The 6,345-nt window shown below is 37.4% G+C and overlaps 1 long non-coding RNA gene across 1 annotated transcript; it reads right to left on the minus strand.

Annotated features, from left to right (window-relative positions):
• On the minus strand, positions 5,272–6,124 carry LOC109843718. Its single transcript, XR_002247770.1, has 2 exons — positions 5,753–6,124; positions 5,272–5,646 (listed from the first exon to the last, which is right to left on the minus strand). It is a non-coding gene; the product is annotated as an uncharacterized LOC109843718 (long non-coding RNA).

Genomic DNA, 6,345 nt, shown 5'->3' on the forward strand with positions numbered 1-6,345 from the left:
CAGATCTAGGACACCCCAGGGGTGTCCGCACAGATCTGGGACACCCTTGGGGTGTCTCCAAAAATCCGACCCCTAGGGTGTCTCGGAATTTCCGAGACACCCTAGGGTGTCTCGGAAAATCCGAGACACCCTAGGGGTGTCTCGGAAAAGCCGAGACACCCCTAGGGGTGTCTCGGAATTTTCGAGACACCTACGAACTCGGATTTGAGTGATTCCGGGTGCGTTGGATACGTGACGAAGAGTTCGATCCGCTCTGATGGTTGGATTGTCTTTAGAGTGGTCGAGGCACGGAGGGTGTTGTCCTTTTTGTGAACAGTGCCGGGCTTCCCGATTGGTCCGGGTCTTCGTGATTCCGAAGTCCTATCTGCTCACGTAACTCGTCGATTCACTTCAATCGTTCATCGACGTCAATTAGGCTCATGTGGGTCGGATGGTGATGTTCATTGTCGTTCGTTAACACTGAACCGGTTGTGGAGAACTATAGGCAGTTTTCGATGCCTACATCGAGTAACTATCGCTTGAGAGAGGTTCGCCAGTTTGATTTGGGCGACCTTCGCTTGAGCGATATTCATCAGTTTAATTTGAGCAAACTTCGCTTGAGCATTGTTCGTCAGTCAGATCCATGTAATTTCTTGAGTGGATTCATTTGCGGTGCTGAAGTTCGCTTCTCTTCATTATGAACTTTACTCGTCTTATCAATAATTAGTTGATTGTGTTGACTTTCACTTGTGACTGAGATTCCCTATGGCGAATTTCACATCTGAGTACAATGACTTGGTTAATTTCTTTTTGTCTTTTTCCTCTAACTCTTTTTTTGTCTCCTTTTGTGCAATTTTCTATTCAAAGGCTCCTATCAACCGCCATAACCATTATGGTCACTATGGGACTCGTGACTCTGAAGTGACACATGCTTTCGACGGGAACGTTCGTCTATTTAGAGGGTAGTAACCAAGAAAGCGTTAGGCTATATGATCGGGGGATTATTAAATTTTATGGGAGATGACCACAGGTGCCAAGCTCTCCATTCCTAACGAGGATACGTCGGGACCTCACTTTCTATTTGGGGATAGTAGTCTTAATGGTACCTCCATATTCAATTGGGTGAATGAGCATTGACATTACACCCAAGGGGATCGCTGTTACTACTTGCCGGCGATAGAGTGTGATGTATCCTTCATGTACTTGCAGCCTCTCGTTGTGCCCCGCCTAATGCATTATACCCTCACTAACAATGAGGATAGTGTCAAGGTGGGCTTTCTAAACTACAATAGTGGCTTTCATCAAGAGGGACTCTACGGAGTCAATGTCATAGATTGCGTCCGGGCTTCATTCATAAGGATGCCCCTATTATTGAAGTTCTTATTGTCGCAAACATCTTCGAGAATGAACTTGCGAAGACCGATGAACAATAACCTGATGGAGATACTAGATTCCCTGGTAGGTTCACATCAACGAATACCTAATGGTGGACTCGTCTGGTGAATTATGCTATCATCACTTTTGAGCGGAGGCTAAGAAGTTCGAGGCTCTACTCTACAGTAAGAGTCTCAAAATATGGTGCAGAGATTTGTGCACCTATGTTGTACGACATTTTGAAGCTGTACAATGTTAATAGAAACACTTTTTTTCACTCCGGCAGGCGAGATTGGGATTGTTTTGTATGAAATATTCAACCTGTCACAAGTACTAATGGTAGACCGTCCATATGAGGAGTTCTTCCTAACCAATACAGAGTGATGCACTTATTCAGAGACTTCTCAAGTTGGGGAGGCATTCCGGAAATTAGTTTGTCACTTCCTCATCTGTCAAAGGACCATTGTAATTACGGATAGTTTTAATTTGGTAAGGATTTTAATTAGGTGAAGGTAAGATTAGTGTCCAGGGGTTGTCTTCTGATAGAATAGAAAGATACATGACTATTTTTTATATGACAATGTCATATATTCAAATGACACATGTTAGTTTTTGTGCTTTTAGGAGAACCACAAATTTCTCATATATTACAAGTGTTATGTTTGTGCTCAGACGGGTGAGTTTGGTTTCTTTAGTCTGATAATTTAAGCTAGAGCTCTTTTTTGTAAAGAAAAAACAAAATAAGGATGTAGATTATTTTAATTTCACATTTTGGAATTTAAATCACATCACTTCTTTATAATATCCCTCTTCTTTAAAACATTCTTAAAAAAGAAAATTCTACCTCATTGAATGAGTGTGTGGATAGTTTTTACTTTAAATATATATAAAGGTGGGATATTAACGAAGTAGCCGTAAGTGTTAGAAGTTAATTTGTTATTATAGAATATTCTAAAAATATCTAGATGAATCATAAGTATCTAGAAGTATCTAAGCACTAGACATATGATAGCAATGAGAAATATCTAGAATTAGGTATAATATAGAATTCTTTAAAGAGTTTATGTATCGTGAAAAATATCTATCTTCCAAAGAATTCTTTATGAGCCTATAAATAGACATTGGATGGAAGCTTTGAAGCAATCAAGCTATCAAGTTTTAAGCAATTCAATACAAAGTTTCTTCGAGCTAGCCTCGTTCCTTGTAGCTTAGCCTTCCTATTCTACTTCCTTCATTCTCAATCCTCATATATATACTAAGCCAATTACACACTTAGCTTCCCCAACCCCAATAACAAGGCTTATCATGAACGTGACAACTTTGACAAAGAGATGTTAAGAAAACATTACAACTTTTACCCTTTTTTTCCTTTTTGCTTTTGTGTGTGTAATAATAAAACATGACAACTTTGAGACATAAAAATGTATTACTAAACGTAGGAATTAGTTGACATGTGCCAAGACGAGAAAGTAACCAGTCAAGTAGGGCAGGTCCCTGCTGTAGAGTCTTGTACCCTCCCATATCCAGTGATCGGTGTTGTCGACTTTCCCTACGGTGAGATTTCGGGGTGTCTACAAATTTCCGTTAACATCAAAAGAGTCCCTTCAACTACATAAAAAAAATTAGAATTTAACTAAACAGAGAAAATATCTAGTATTCAATTGTCCATTTCGTAATAGAATGGATAAGTTTTTTTTTTTTGGGTGGGTTTTTTCTTTTTTTTTTTTTTGGATCATCTTATATTTTCAATTTATATCTAAACTACTTACAAAGTTAGTTTTTCTTCCAATCAACCACCTAAACCTACTTTGCTTCTAAAATTTAAATAAAATTTCAACGCTACCCTAACTTAATCTCAAGTCTAAAGCACACAAGCTCTCTTGTTATTTTCGCTGAAAGTTTCAAAATTTTCAACAGGTGTTTCTTATTTTTGCAACTTTCATGTGGCTAATTGTAAAATTTTCAACAAGAAGTTTGAAAGATGATATTTGTAATTTTGAAACTTTCAAGGGTCATGTAAAATTTTTAATCAATGCAAGAATCATGAAACCTTCCTACTTTGCCTAATCCAAAGATAAATAGTTGTTTGTGTACAAACTTTATACATTGACCCTATCACCGCATGCATGACACAATAATGCATAGAGGTGATATAGGTCCTACCCACGTTATCTTGCTGTTGACAATTTTCGAAATGGGTGGTTAACATACAAGTCGTTTAATCTCCTATCCTTGCTTTACGCAAGAGCTACTGTTATTTCAAAAACAATACTTTTATTTAAAATAGGCCTATCGGGTTGGAGTTGGATTTGTTAAAGGAAAGGAAAGTAATAGTTGAAAGGAAACTAAATCAAAAAAGGCCCTGCATTATCTTAAATTTGGAAGAAAGTTACAGTATCTAACGTAGCGCATGTGTTTTCTGATGAGTTTAATAGAACGAGTGTTTGCTGCCAAGACTTCCTAATAAAGTAGGGTTTGCCCACCTTCGACCTCTCCTCAGCTTTCTTTCACATTTTACACCAGTTATCGTAACTCGTCACCTTCAGAAGAAGTGATGTTGCCAATCTGAAGAGCTTTTTTTTGGCTCGGATGATAATATGCATTATATGTTAAGATTATTTTCATTATATATTATTTCACTTCATGTGTCTATGTATGTCACGCTTTGGGCCCGCGAGCCCACTGAGGTGATGTAAGCCGAGGAACCGAATGAGTACAACACGTGGTTTTGCTCAATCCACTACCAACATTAACCCGTCAATGTTGCACTTAACTTTCAAAACCTCTCTTAAACTCTATTAATTTCCCGATGTGAACTATTTGTGGAGTATCACAATCACCCCACCTTTAATACGTGGCGTCATCGTCGATGCATAACAATTAACACGTCCCAGTGTCACTGTCAGACAATGTGGTTCTAGATGTGGCTCCTACAGGTTCTAGAGTTGGCTTTCATCACATTCACGTGATGTAGCATTTAGTCCCGCATAGCACTTTAGTTCCACGGTTCTAACCAATTAACTACTTTGATATCATTTGTCACACCTCAAGTCTGCTAGAACCCCTTAGTGCAATGTAAGTCGTGAGACCAACTGAGTGCAACACGTGGTTTGACTCAATTCACTTACTAGTCAATGTTACATTTGACTCTCAAGACCCACCATCCAAACTCTCTTAAACTCTTATCAATTTCTTGACGAGGGACAATTAGTGGGGTATCATAGTATATATGATGCTGACAATTGCTAATGTTTAAATGCCTACGATGTTGTTTAAATAACACTCCATTTGATATTTTACTAACCTTTTGGTACCAATAAGGCAATAACGCGATCTAGACGTTGAAATTACTTTTGTAATATTGTTCCCACACTGTTAGAATTTATGTAACACTATTTAATTTTAGTGGTGCTATTTTATCACCCAAAACCAACAGGGAAAGTTTTCCTAATTTGACATGTCAACCAAAAAAGTTCTCAGTGCCATAGGAGAAGGGTGAATGAAGAAAGGGATACAATGTGAATAAATTGTTTGGAGGGAGGGTCAAAGAGTTAAGTTGAAATTTTGAGGTAACACATTTCCCTCAAACTTCAATAAACTGAAGGAGAGAAAGTCTGCTAAATATTATATATGTATGTATGTATCTATCTACGTATGTATGTACATATGTATATATGTATGCACTTACATGTGTATGCATGTAAATATGTATGTACGTATGTATGCATGTGTCTATGTAGGCTTGTTATGAATGCATGTGTATTAATTCATGAATGTATATTTATGTATTATATAAATAGGTGCACATTGTAAGTTACATAGGTGACCTTAACTGGATGTTAAAATCTAGATTTTCTCTCACAATTACTACAATAACACATTTATATTCTTGGTTGTAACTCTGCATAGATGTGTACGAACAAACAAAAAGCACACATCATGAAGATATAAACAAACAGGGCGTACATATGGTAAAGCTAATTCATGCAAAGATGATAAACATACATGTTTTTTTTTTTTTTGTACTTTAGCCAGAATTGCACGTAACAGTTTTATAAGCATGTTATTGTTGATAGTAATCAATGGCATACTCATATTTTGGTGCTTCTCTCCCTCTCTATGCACAGCTTCCATACCTCAGCAGCTGGAGCTTGATGTGTGGAACGTATGTTCCAAACTCAGCAACTGGAGCTTGATGTATGGAATGTACGTTCCTAACTCCATTTGAAATCTGAAAGCAAGTCCTACAAGTGACCTTCATTGATACTACTTCGCCAATCAGATGGTATTGACCTATATGAACAAAATTTAAATCTCTAGATTGTTCTGCATGAAAAAAATAAGGGGACAAATCGTTTTAAGGTACAGCAGAGTAATTATGAAAGCCATAGGCTCTTACCTCCATATATTCTAGAGTACTCGTTGCATGATAGCTAGAAGATGTAGTCATGAATGTGTTCATAGCTCCCGTAAAAACATTCCAGCTAAATGTTGACAGTTCAGCAACAAACCCATGGTAATATCAGCTGGTGTATAAAGATTCATAACATACTGGCTAACCCTTTTCAGACGTCTCAAAAGGTTAAGTAGTTACCAGTTATGGTTTACCGAACTGTGAACAACTTCTCCAGCAAACAAGCTCAAGCATCTAAATACAAACATAATAAGAGATGATGACGGGTGACGGTGTATGATTTTTCCTTTTCCGCATTTTTTTTCTTTACTTCCTTGTATTTAAGCAACAAGCAAACAACAAAATTAGTAACAACAATTTCAACTTGAGTTCTCCTTGTTCTGTTGAAGAAATTGAAGATCCTTCATCTGCCGTTGTACAGCTTCTTTAGACAAAATTTTTGGTTCAGGATAATTTTTCTCTCCATCAACTATCTGCTTGGCCATAACAGTCACCATCCTGTCTATCTCAGATTTCCCAACAGAAGGAAATACAGCATTTAGCATGATACCCAGTAGTCTCATATCCTCTTCTTCTAT

Source organism: Asparagus officinalis, chromosome 5, assembly GCF_001876935.1.
Source record: "Asparagus officinalis chromosome 5, Aspof.V1, whole genome shotgun sequence".
Taxonomy (NCBI): domain Eukaryota; kingdom Viridiplantae; phylum Streptophyta; class Magnoliopsida; order Asparagales; family Asparagaceae; genus Asparagus; species Asparagus officinalis.